This window comes from Cricetulus griseus, chromosome 3 (genome assembly GCF_003668045.3).
Source record: "Cricetulus griseus strain 17A/GY chromosome 3, alternate assembly CriGri-PICRH-1.0, whole genome shotgun sequence".
Lineage (NCBI taxonomy): Eukaryota > Metazoa > Chordata > Mammalia > Rodentia > Cricetidae > Cricetulus > Cricetulus griseus.
Genome location: NC_048596.1, coordinates 168,086,808 through 168,098,646, shown reverse-complemented (window position 1 = coordinate 168,098,646; position 11,839 = coordinate 168,086,808). Strand labels below are relative to the sequence as shown.

Below are 11,839 nucleotides of genomic sequence, written 5' to 3'. Positions count from 1 at the left end.
CTACCTACCTACCTACATACATACATAGGCAAAATAGAAAGCTCCTGAGGAATGACACCTAAAGTTGCTTTCTGACTTCCACACATGTAGAAACACACAAACACATCTAGGCACACCTGGGAACCACTATTCCCCACACATAAATAAACCAATTCAACTGTGAATGAAAGAATAATCACTGTTCTGAATTTTTATTACAATTATTACTAGAACATTTATGCACCCCTTGTAATCCCAGCACCCAGTAGGCTGAGGCAGGGGGACACCAAGATTTCAACGCTAGTCTGGGCTACATATTGAATTCAAGGCAACATGTTGGACCATGTTTGAGATGTAGGAAGGGAAGATGGGAGGAGAAGAGGAAGGGAGGGAGGGAGGGAGGGACAGAGAGAGGGAGGGACAGAGGGAGGGAGGAACAAAAGCAGGAAGGAAATATGGAAAGAAAGAAGGAAGGAAGGAAGGAAGGAAGGAAGGAAGGAAGGAAGGAAGGAAACAATGTAATATCAAAAAATATCAAGTTGATCTGCAAGAGTGGGGAGGAGAAGAAAGGAAAATGGGAGTTAATATTATCAGAATACATTAAATTCATGAAAACTTCATAATGAAAGCCATCACTATATATAATTAATATGCACTGATAAAATTTTGAAAAAGTTTTTTTTTAAAAAAAAAGGGGGGTTAAATTCTGACCTTGTCACTCATTTGCTGTGTGATCTTAGGAAACATGCTACTGGTCTCTGAGCCTCCATTTCCTTATTTGTTCGACCCAGTCTTGAACTCAATACCAAGCAATGAGCTTGGGGAATGGGTAGAATGTTGGGAGGAGTCAAGGGGCTGGTTTTACTTACCCCCATCAGGTGGGTTGACTGTACTCTTTGGCTCTGTTCTCAAGAAAATCCTGGACATTGGAGCTGTCTGCATCAGGCTGATAAATGTCAATCCCTAAATTATAGGTGACAGTGGCTTCTTAAAGAGGAAATGAATTGCTGCAACACAATCCAGCCATGTTGCATCAATATGACTAGCTAGTCAGCCATGATGTGTAGTCATTCGCTTTGATTTTTAAGAACCCGTTAGCAGCCAGCCCTAATGAGGCGGTTATAAATTGATTAGATTCCAAGAATCAGCACAGTTCACAGATTGTTTCAGAAACCCGTCAGGATCCCAGGGCTGACATCTCACTGGATTTAATGATTGCTAGAGAAAGTGTGCATCCCAGCCAGATACAATCACATTTGTCAGCATGATCCTTTTAAGCACAATTCAATTAAAGTGTTATTCTCTAATTTTATTAGAATCGGAGCCCAGAGCTAATGCAAGCTCCCAATATTCCATCAGGAGGGGAGTGTGCACAGTTTAATTTCCCTAATTGGAGTTTAGTGATCTAACATCCTTTTCATATCTTAATTCTTGGGATAATCTACCACTTTTGCACCTGCTACAATTCCTTTAATGGAAACCAGCAATCAAATGTGATGGTTCCGCCTCACATAGATTCCTGGGGTCACATCTGCTTCACTGAAGGGATTTTGCACATCTGGGTCTCTTGATTCTTCTGATCTTTTCACACCAATCTTGGTCTTGACCTCTTCAGTTTAGGAGGCTGTTGCCCAGATATGATCTACTTAACTACCAGGCTGGCAGTCTCAGAATCAGAGAGTGGTGGAAAGCATGGGCATTTGACTCAGCCTAAGTTTGGGTCACAGCTCCACCATTCACTCATCCATCTACTCATGTACCCAACCATCCACCCATCTACCCATTCACACGTTCATCCACCTACTTACCCATCTACCCATACAGCCACCCATAGACCCATGCACTCAACTAGTATGTAGTGGATTAGTGGGTGTTTGCTATATTCCAGGCACTGTGTTAGGTACTGGGGGGGGGTCCACTATGAAAAAACATAGCCTCCAACTTCAGGGAACTTACAGCCTGCTGGGAGAGAGGATCACAAAATACTAAGCATTCCATTAACTAGATAATCCACATGTTCACAAGAGATGGGAGAGAAAGAATGATGGAGGAGAGACCTACTCCAGACATGACAGTAAGGAAGATCTGTTTCTATAATGATGTGACATTTCAGCTGAGATTCCAAATGATCCCTATAGTCTGTAGACCTGGAGTGAGAGCAAAATAAAGGACCATGGACTCTAGAAAGTGGACCCTCTCTCTGGCTGGAGCACCTTGTCCCTGTCGCTAGACAAGTGTCACCTATCGGTTTATAGGAAGAACCCCAAAGTAAGAAGAAACTTGGATCATTTATGGAGCTAAGCCTAGGGATTTTGGATTAAAGGAAGTAGACTCTACCAAGAAATTAACTTATCCAGACAGGTAAGCAGGGTTGGATCCTGACGTACTTTGCAGTCAGGTCAGGTAGGGACTTAAGTGCCTCCTCTGTTCACACTTGGTATCCAAATGGGATTCTTTTTTCATCTTTTCTTAATTCCAATTTTCATTTTGATTCTTTGGTTGTTTAAGGTTTTGGGGTTGTTTGTTTTTTTCTCAGGAGACAAAGTCTTGTTATACACCTCCAATGGCCTAGAATTTTCTATCCTCCTGCCTTAGCCCTTTGAGTGTTGTGATTTTAAGTATATCAACACATCAGTCTAGGTGTGGCTATTAATAACACCCCTTTCAGGCTCCAAAGTGCCCAAGGGTGAATGTTCAACTACATGGATATACAGTTGCAGGCCAAGTAGAAACGCCTGTTTTTTTATTGATGTTGCTGCCACTGTGATAACATGAGTTTTCATACCAGTTTTGTACTCTCTATAGACAGAGGACAATTTATTGCCTATTCTTAAGGCAGAACACACTCTTTCTCTCCTTGACCCCATTACACTGAGTTGGGGGGGGCAATTATCATTTTCGTAGGATAGAGGGTACAGGGAATTGAACCTGGGACCTTGCACATACTAAGCCCAGGTTTTATCATTGAGTCACACTGCAAACAGGCATTTGTAATTTCAGTCTTCTAGTAGCAGGCAGTCAGAGTAGCCAGCAGCCAGCATATGATGTGGTATCTCTAGCATCCAGGATGCTGCTGCACACACAGGATTTAAAGTTCCATCTATTTTTAAGGCCCCCACTGACTTGTCTGTTGGAAAGTGAAGTGGAGAAAACAGGAGTGGATGGCAGCCAGGGTCCTTGCAGAGGCTTCTGCATGAGAGGTGAGCGTGGGTGGCTTTGGCAAGAAGGAAGCAGTGACAAAGCTGGAATGGGGAAAGAGTAGAAGTCAGACACTCATTTGTTCTATGACCCTAAGCATTTGGCTGACCTCACCAATCCAGTCTCTTTGTCTTGTGAAATGAAGAGCCCTTTATCAAATGGGGGTCTAGAAGTAATCTTATGCTGTGCTGGGAACACACTGTTTCCTGGCAGTTGGTCTGCACGTGGATGCACACCACATTAGTTTGGCTGAAACTATCTTCTAAGCAACAACAGCCATCAGTTGCTCTTGACCACTTTCTTCTAACTTGGTGCCAAAGGCCTTACTTGTCTACCTAGATGCGAAAGATGTCATCCTGGGCAATAGCCCATAGATTATCCTCTTCCTAAACCTAAGTTTCAGGGGCTAAGAAATCTTTCCGAAACTTAAGACAAACTCAGTGCCTCCAATGGAGTGATCATAGTTCCCTACTGTAACAGTGGAAGCCTGGGTGAGAGCCTAAACCTACCCTGGAAGTCCAGGACAAAGAAGGATACATCTTACAGCAATGCTGTAATCAAGCACCAAGCTGAAACCATTCTGACCTCTCCCTCTCAGAACCTGCATTCCAGACAGTCTTTCCCTTGATAGAGATAGGAAAACAGCTACATGTTCTTCATGGACCTCCAGGTACAAGTCCTTCTACACATTATCCAGCTGAATGTTCTCAGCCATAGGAGAAAGCTGTGCTTATGTCCCTTTGACAGGTGGAAAGACTCCAGGGAAGGTAAGCAACTTGTCTACCAAGTTAGCCATAGAGGATAAACTCAGCATAGCTGACCTCTGTCTAGGAACCACTTGCCACCAAACTCTTCTCCCCACCTCTAGCCCTGGAGCTTAGAACCTGGGAAGGGCAGAAGTCAGAGCTTCTCTCAGGTAGAGTGGAATGTCCTGAGCCCTGTGAGCACTGCACACTCCTCTGTCTTAGACAGGTCCAAACCAGCCCAGGGCCTCCAGAAGACAATGGCTGGGGCAGAAACTGCCCGAAAATTTGATACTGTTGTAGTGCAAAAGCAGAGCTGGCTAGGTTACCTGCTTCTGGTCTCTGTGAGGACTTCATCTTAGCAATGGCCACAGCTGAGTGACAAGCAAGGAATACGGCTTGGTCAGAAATAGCTTCCCATGCCCTCAGAACCAAACCTTTCCATGTCTTTTTCACAAAGCTTTGGAAGACCCAGCCTCTGCTGCACACCCAGCTCTGTCCCCTGTCACTCTCTGTGCCTGGGTTCCACGCACTCTGACCTCCTCTTTGTGCCTCCTCCTCTCTCCAGGTACTTGCTAACCTTCAATCTAGAACATTCTGGAACATTCTTCCTTCACAACTACTTTCAAGTGCAAATTTAGATGTCATTCTCACACGGGCTTTCACTGACTAGTCTATGAAGAGTATCTCCTTGCCCTTTACCCTACACATCTACTTTTCCTATAGCACCTACAGACACCTAACATCGTCTGACATGTATTTATATACTTCTGTCACAGGAATAGCACCGTTTTTTTGTTTTTTTTCTTTTTTCCGAGTTTCACTGATGGCTCTGTCCAGAACCAGCCACCCTGCATGGTTGCTAAAAGCTTACTGGATAGACAGATGTCATGAAATAGCAATTCCTAAAACACAGACTGCCAAACCTGAAATTATTCTCCAAATGGAGGCCAAGCCTCTAACCTTTCACTGAAATAAGCACAAGTTCTTGAACCAGAAAAGATGTGTCCCAGGCTAGAGAGCTGGGTCATAGTCCTGGCTGTCAAACAGATTTTAAAATAAAATACTAAATAATTAGAAGACACAGCAGTTGGGGGAGTGGGAAAAAAAAACACTAGTTTGGCCATCTATCATCAGGTGGAGTGAGCTCCCTTAGTTAACTTTCCCAAAGAAAGATCCTAATCCAGAGAAGCCATTGGTCAGCCCCACCCTAATCCCTTCCTTTGGGTGTAGTTTAGGAAAGAGCAGGAGAAGGGAACCATTTGCAGCAGGGTCAAAACCTGACACAGATTTGTAGACAAGGGACATGGTGCTCACCCACTCTCTGAATGCCATATTAAAATTTGAATCCATTGCTAACATGCAAAATCATATAGGCTGTGAAAATCCAGATCCCTTGCACTGCTTGAACCATGAGAAGACTGGGTGATGCTGAGTTCAAGTACCTGCTCCTGCTGGGTCCCTGTGGTGAACCCTGGGCAGGTCAGCCTTGCCTCCAGAACCAGGAAAGAGATCCTCAGCTCAGCTGAGGGACCTGAACAAACGTTCTCAAGAGGCAGGCCAGGGACTGCAGGGCCCAGGGAGGAAGTGGGGTCAGTGCTTAGCTGTGATAGACGCTGCAGGTAGAGGCAGGTACATTGGGACCTGCCAGACCTGGGACTGACAGGTGGGTCAGGGCAGACACAAATTCTGCTAGACTTACCACTGTCAATTACCAGAGCAAGGAAAATACTGGCTTCTCTTGTCTTCCTGCCCACAACTTCTCACCAAGACCTCCCATTGGCTGGACCCTGCTGACAATCAGTTGGTAAAGGATTGTGGGAAGTGTAGTTCATCTTTACCACGCACAGGAAGGCCAGAAACTGGAGAGGGATGGACCCAAAAGCAAACCAGCTGGTGGCTGGCCATCTTTTTGCCTACATGTACAGCTGCTATCTGTGTAGTCAGTGGTCCTGGGGGGCCCCGTCTTGTTATCCGAACCTCTAACAGACACATGCATGACCCACATTGACTACAGAAAGCCAGAAGCTGAACAAGGAAGGCCATAGGCATGGTGTTTTCAAAGGTCCTCCGGGAAACAGAAGAAGCAGACCCAGAGAACCCCACAAAGATGGCAAGCAAGTGTAGACTGGTACCCCATGTGCATCTGCTTCATGTCTGAGCCCTGCTTCTCTTTCTGCCCTTCTTTCTGTGGGTCCTTCCCCTGTGACCCCGCCCTCCCCTTCTCCCTCCTGAAGACCCAAAATGATCCTTATGAGTCCTATGTCTACTGCCTCCCAGGCTTGCTCTGCTAAAGATGGTGCCCGGTATAGCCCAAGAGTGGAGATGGGAAAGGACAGACAAATTCATCTTGAACTGTCTGTCCTCGGGGCTTTGTGTTAACATGTATGTAAATACATGGAGGAAGTGGTACTGTTCTCCAGTTGCAGATGAGGAAGCCTGGGCCAGGAAGGTTATTTAGATGAAGACAGGATAGTTGGTAAATGGAATAGTCTGACTCCAAGGTCCTTGGGCTTTGCACCCTCTCTGCTGCCTCCTGGTCTCTAGACCTGAGGAGCACCAAGCAAGGGAACAAGGTGCAATAGACTAGTGTAGGGGAGGGTATCTGGAGACACATGGGCCTCAGGGATCCTGGACGGCACAGAAAGCTGAGTGTTGGCTGGTGATGCTGGGACACTGAGAACTTGCAACAAGATGCTACTTCCCTGCTCCCCCTTCCTCCCAGCCACACCCTCTACCCTGGGCTGGAGCTGTGTGGGAGGAGGTCGCATTAGTGTACTCCAGAGTTCCCAATTTCATGTAGAAGGTGGGTACCTTGCTGTGGGAAGTGCTGATTCCACTGGAAGCATAAGGGGTCAGCTTTGGGAGCCAGGCTAGGGCCAATCAGAAGGAGAGAGAGAGAGAGAGAGAGAGAGAGAGAGAGAGAGAGAGAGAGAGAGATGCAGTTAAAACAGGGAAGAAGCCTAAGAGAAGGGGAGGGGAGAGACTCGATAAGCTTAACAGAGACAAGGAAAGAGAGACATGTTGAAGCAATTGGGAAAGAAAAAAAATATTGGAGAGGAGGGCAGAACTCTGAGCGCACCCTTCCCCTCCCCCAGTTCTGGAATCTACAGTGTGCCTCCCCTGCCCAGCTGGTGACCGAGTTTTTCTATGAATAACAAATGGAACAAGACTGGCTTCTTGAAAAAATGATTTGGGGAAATAATTCAATAATTTTCTTTTATAAGATGATTCTAGGCCCTTTGCTTCCTAGGATGGGGCCAGCGAAGGGTCAGGGAGGGAAGCAGGACCAGGCTCAGTTACAGGCCTGCTGGGTAGGGCAACCTCTCAGCCCATGCCTGTGTGTTTGTTCATTCTCCCTCTTCCCTGCCCCCTTCCACCTCTGCCTCCATCTTAGTGCATGACCGTCCCATCCAGGAAAAGGCTTAAGACAAAGGACAGTGAAAAACAGCTTGTGGCTGTAGGAGAAGCATGGGAGAAGTAGCAACATGCTACAATCTAACCTTCCTGTGCTCACACAAAGTACAAAGAACAGTTGTGACGATGATGAGCCAAGGAGTCCTGGAATCTGTAGAGTTACCCTTAAACTGGTGTCATCTGTGTGTCCTGGATTCAGCCTGGTCACACCCTGTCTATTAGCTGTGGGCAGGAACAAGGCTGGGAAGGTTCCTGGGTCCATGAGAACCAGGTAGAAAGATGGGTGGCCTTTTCCCCCAGGAAGGAACAGCTTTGCTTCCTGACTATGCAGCCTGCCTCAACATTCCCAGGAAGAACCCCAAGAAGAACCTCCTCTGCAGCCTTTCCTTGCCTTCTTATATTTGAGAACTAGGGCACTATGGGGGCCTCCACTATATGGTGCTAACCCTAATTGGATGTGGCTTCCTTCCTCAAGCCCTCTCACTTTCCTTCTCTCCTGTTTCTTCTGCCCTCAAAAAAAAAACCAAAAAAACAAAAAAAAACCTGTTGTACACCAAGCTCTATTATACCCCTCCCCCGTGTGTGTGTGTGTGTGTGTGTGTGTGGTGTGTGTGTGTGTGTGTGTGTCTATGTGAAGGACAGAAAACAGCCCATACTGTTCCTCAGGAAACAATCCACTTTTTTTTTTTCTTTTTTCTTTTTTCTTTTTTTCTTTTTTTTTTTTTTTTTGAGGCAGAAACTGTCATTGACTTGCAAATTGCCAAGTACTCTAGCCTGGTTGACCAGTAAGCCCTAGGGATCTACCAATCACTTCCTTCCCAGCTGAGATTACAGGCATAAACTACCAAGCCTGACTTTTTTTTTTTTTAATGTGGGTTCTGAGGATTGAACTCAAGTCTTTGTTTTTTGTAAGATAAACACTTTACCAACTGAATTATCTCCTTAGTCCCTATTCTAATTTCTGTAAACATGTCGATAAACAAAGTAAATGATTCTCTGCCCTGTTAGGATAGAAAAACTGCAGATGGTAAAAGACAACACACAACACTCTAAACAACTGTAAGAATGGGAAGCAAAGAATGCCCTAGGGCTAAGGAGTGTACAGGGACATTGGTCACTAGGCTGGACATTTGGAGCCAGCATTATGCGAGGGACATCCTGTGAGCAACTGGAAAGAGTAGGGGAGGAAGCAGAGGATGTGTAGGCAGGCGAGGCAGGACAATTTACTCAGAGTGAGATGGGAACTCCCAGTGGGTCAGTGTGGTACCTCCAGTTATAAAGCCATGGATATAGAGACCAGGTCAGGATCTCTGGAGGATGCTGAGGCAACAGGCCAGGGAGAATGAGTCCAACTAGAGGCAATGGAAATAGTAAAATGGGAGTGGAGACTATGGCATCCTGAATATACTTTGCAGGTAGAGCTATCAGGACTTGCTTAAGAATTGGACAGAGTCATTGTCCTTGGATGCCCACAAGTGAACCCTGGAGGCATTGTATGTGACTGTCTACATGAGTGGGCCAGGAAGCCTCAACCCTTAGCTGGTGGCCTCCACCTAGATGACAGCAAGGCAGGAGGCAGGCTCCTGGCCCTTCTCTCCAGGAGGAGGGGAATGTACCCCCTCAGAACACTTATCCTTGCCACCCCTGCAGGGCGCTTTGCTGAAAAGTGTGATCAACTCCCTTTTTGCACAGGGGGAAAATATGCCAGGATTTCCATTGATCCATCCTGAATCAATGCTTTTAAAAATCTTACGCACATTTGGCTTAAGAGCCAAAGCATGCATTTTATGTTTTGACATCATGTCATCGATCGGAGGCATGCGTCTTTGCCCCACCTGCCCAAGCCCCCCACCCACCAGGGCAGCTGGCCTGGTAGCACTATGCCCTTAATGGCCTTGCTCCCACCTGCCCCTTCCAAGCCTGCCCTGGCCCCCAGCACGGCCCTTTCTCGGGTTTTTGAAGGGATCGATAAGGTGCTGAGGCCTCCCGCTGCTGCCTGTCACTCACACACCACCATGCCATAAATTATGCATTTGCCCCTCTCTCCTTCTGTCTCTAATTTCTATTGCGTTTGTTGATGGCTCTACGATGGTTGGCTTTTCTCAGCTTCAGAGGCAGGGATACTATTGAACTATGGTAAAAATATGGAGCTGGGGCAGTAGGTTTAGGAAGGGGACAGACATACCAACTATGAATGTCCAGAGAGATATCTAAGGGGGATGGTCTGGAACGGAGAGCACTAAGCTGTGGCCTGTGGTCTTGGTGACTTCTCCTTGGGGCAAGGGTGCATCCATAACCTACCCTCAGCCCAGCAGCTGAGGAGGAGAGGCAGAGTGGCATTTGCTGTCTCCAGCTGGGTCTCCTCTGAGGCTCTGGGGTTGACAGGCACTTTGCTGAGGTTCACTGTGTGTGACAATGACCATGGACACAGCTTTGGCTTGCTGGCAGTTGGGCTTCCTCCATCAGGAGTCCCTAGAATACCTCCCCTGGGTGGAGTGTTCAAAGAACAGGAAGCTGGAGGCAGAGCACTTACTTGTCTGGCAGGGAGATGACCAGGGTTCCATCCCTAGTGCTGAAAAGAAAAAAAGAAAAGAAAAACACTGAGGCCTACAAGACAGTCTCTGTCCCTTGTTCACCATGTGACAAGACAAGCTGTTCCCTTCCTTTGAATGTATCAAAGAGGCTGATGATTTGTGTCCCCCAATGTGGCTAGTCTGTCATATTCATGACAATCTTACTGGGTCAGACATCTCAATCCCTACCTGCAGAGGAGCCCACTGAGGTCAGAGAAATGAAGTCAGTTGTAACAGGTGGAGTAGCTGGAGGTGAGGGAGCTGGGCCCAGGCTTTTCAGGTGCAAAGGCTGTGTTCCTTCTGGTCTCTGGTGTTCTGAAAATCTGTCCCCAGGCCTTTGCATCCTTGTCTGCTGTCAATCTCTCCCATCCTGCTAGGGATCTTCCCCACTCCTATCTAGTCAGGCCTCTCCCCAGTACTGTCCCTGTCACTATGTCCACACCCATTGGCACCTCCTCTCTAGGAACATCAGACTGGTGGTGGTTGGTTGGTTTGCCCTGCAAAAAGCATTGAAATAAAATCTAGGCCAGTTGTTCCAAGTATTACCTCTGCCTTGCAGTGTGTCCCGGAGCCAATCCTTTCTTCCATTGTGACCTCAGTTTCCTCCTCTGTGAAATGGGCTTGAGGAGATGCACACTTTATATACTTCATGATGGAGACAGGAGAGGACAAGGGAGAAAGGGAGAAATTCTCAAGATGGAAGTAGATAGTGAGACCTAGGGTAGACTATGAGACTCAACAATGAAACACTTGCCAGTATTCACGAGTTCTAGGTTCAATCCTCAACACCACCATATAAAGAAAAGTAGATATTGTCTAAGGAAGTACTTTGAGACTCTAGATGTACATGCAACTAACTGGTGCAAACTATTCATGCTACTGTTTTCAAAGTCCTACTTATGACTGGGGAGAGGCAAGGTGGATAAAGAGCTTGCTGCACACACAAGGCAACCTGAGGTCAGCTTCCCAGAACCCATGTAAAAAGCCAGCATGGAGATGAGCACCTGTAATCCCAGTGCTGGTAGGATGGAGAAAGGCTCACTGGAAGCCACGTTAGCCAATCCTTGAGCTCCACATTCATTGAGAGATTTCTTGTCTCACAGAAAAAAGTGTGAAGAGGGCAAGCAAGATGGCTAGGCAGTAAAGGTGCTTGCAACAAAACCTGATGACTTGTGTTTGATCCTTGGAACCCCCTGGTGGATGTAGAGAACTGACTCCTGCAAGTTGTCCTTACACACACACACACACACACACACACACACACACAAACACACAAAAATAAATAAATAAATAAATAAATATTTTAAATTTTGGGTTGGATTGTGACATATGAAGACACCTGGAATCAACCTCTGGTTTCTGTGCATACAATAAATAAATAGACAGGCAGACAGATAAATCAGATAGATAAATTGTGCTGATTAGCTTTGTTGTAAATTAGACACAAACTAGAGGTATCTGGAAAGAGGGAACCTCAACTGGGAAAATACTGACCTTTAGGCAAGTTTGCAGAGCATTTCCTTGGTTGATAATTGATGTGGACGGACCAAGACTACTTTGGGCAGTGCCACCCCTGAAAATGTGATCCTGATTTGTAGAAGAAAGCAAGATGAAGACATTAGGGAATGTCTTGGTTACTTTCTATTGTTGTGATAAGAGACCATGATCAAGGCAACTTCTAAAAGAATGTGTTTAATTTAGAATCCATGATTTCAGAGCAAAGGCATGGCAGCAGGAATCTCGACGACTACTCCAAGTGACACATCTCCTCCAACAAGCCCATACCTCCTAATGTTCCACAAACAGTTCCACCAACTGGGAAGCAAATATTTAAATACCTGAGCCTTTGGGGGTCTCATCCAAACCACCACAGGAAGCAAGCCAGTAAGCAGTGCTCATCCCTCCATGGTCTCTGCTTCAGTTCCTGCC

General features: G+C 46.3%; 1 long non-coding RNA gene across 5 annotated transcripts in view; it reads right to left on the bottom strand.

Moving 5' to 3' along the window:
* Nucleotides 1-13: 13 nt before the first annotated feature.
* Nucleotides 14-11,839, bottom strand: part of LOC103159711 — a 30,567-nt gene continuing 18,741 nt past the window's right edge. For 4 of the 5 annotated variants that reach the window (XR_003483390.2, XR_003483391.2, XR_004769255.1 and 1 more), the window contains 3 exons: nt 11,405-11,497; nt 10,457-10,555; nt 8,193-9,909 (listed from right to left, as the gene is read on the bottom strand). This is a non-coding gene — a long non-coding RNA (uncharacterized LOC103159711). Of the gene's footprint in view, nt 3,222-8,192; nt 9,910-10,456; nt 10,556-11,404; nt 11,498-11,839 lie in introns of those variants that run through there. The other variant, XR_003483393.2, reaches the window with a different exon arrangement.